At 38.0% G+C, this 997-nt stretch overlaps 1 pseudogene across 1 annotated transcript in view; it reads right to left on the reverse strand.

The window, feature by feature from the left end:
* Positions 1 to 664, reverse strand: part of LOC103749521 — a 6,045-nt pseudogene extending 5,381 nt beyond the window's left edge. Inside the window, exon 1 of the transcript XR_001872891.1 lies at positions 607 to 664. The product of XR_001872891.1 is annotated as a 60S acidic ribosomal protein P0 pseudogene (transcript). The remainder of the gene's footprint in view (positions 1 to 606) is intronic.
* Between the last annotated feature and the right edge of the window lie 333 nt (positions 665 to 997).

Here is a 997-nt window from a genome sequence, read left to right on the forward strand (position 1 = left end):
TATAGAGAGAGAGAGAGAGAGAGAGAGAGAGAGAGAGAGAGAGAGAGAGTGTCTCCTATAGATATAGGAGAAGGACTCCTGTATCAAACCTCTCCCACCCACATCTCAGGGACCATTGCAGAAGAGGGGTGTGTAAGATTGTAAGAGCCAGGGTTGGTCCATGAATATAGGGAAGCAGAGGTTTTCGGGCCACTGGAAGCTTACACATGAGAACTTGTGGCAATAATGGCATTGAGCACAGGACCTATGCCAACTCAATCAGACAAGGGCCCAAGGGAAATGGGTGGTGGATCAGCCCTAATCTGATAACTATTGAAGACTGATTACTGCTGGGTGAGGGAGAGTAGGCCTTACCAACAATCTCTAGATAAGGCTGACTACAGTCCATTGGATGAATTTGCAACAAAGGACATCTGGGTTAAAATGCTTGACTGCATAGGACTTAACATGAATGGTGTACTATATGAGATCTGGTGGGGTGCATGGATGGGGGAAGGGTCTGAATTAAATAAGAACTGTTGTATGAAATGTACAAAAGCTCAATGAACATTTTTTAATTAAAAAAATTTTTAAAGTAAATTTTAAGGGTCTGGAGAGAACACTTACTATTCTTGCAGAGGACTCGGCCTTGATTCCCAGAAGTCACACGGCAGTTAACAACCATCTGTAACTCTTGTTTCAGGGTATCTGACCACCTCTTCTAACCTTTGCAGGCAATATATGACATGAATGAATAAAATAAATTATCAAAAAAGAGGAATATTGAGATTTCTTCCATAATTTTACATAATATCAGAAACTGTGGAACAATTCTTAGTGTTCTTTGAATAAAATAAAATTCTACAAATTATTTGCATCCAGTCAAGCTACCTAGAAGTAATAATATATAAATTATAAGAAAAACATCTTGTTGGTGGAAGCTAGCACACAGATGAATCAAAATAATGATTACCAAAGATTATGTATGTTTTAAAAACAAAGACTCTAAAATTTTAAT

This window comes from Nannospalax galili, unplaced genomic scaffold (assembly GCF_000622305.1).
Source record: "Nannospalax galili isolate Female #2095 unplaced genomic scaffold, S.galili_v1.0 scaffold126, whole genome shotgun sequence".
Classification (NCBI taxonomy): Eukaryota; Metazoa; Chordata; class Mammalia; order Rodentia; family Spalacidae; genus Nannospalax; species Nannospalax galili.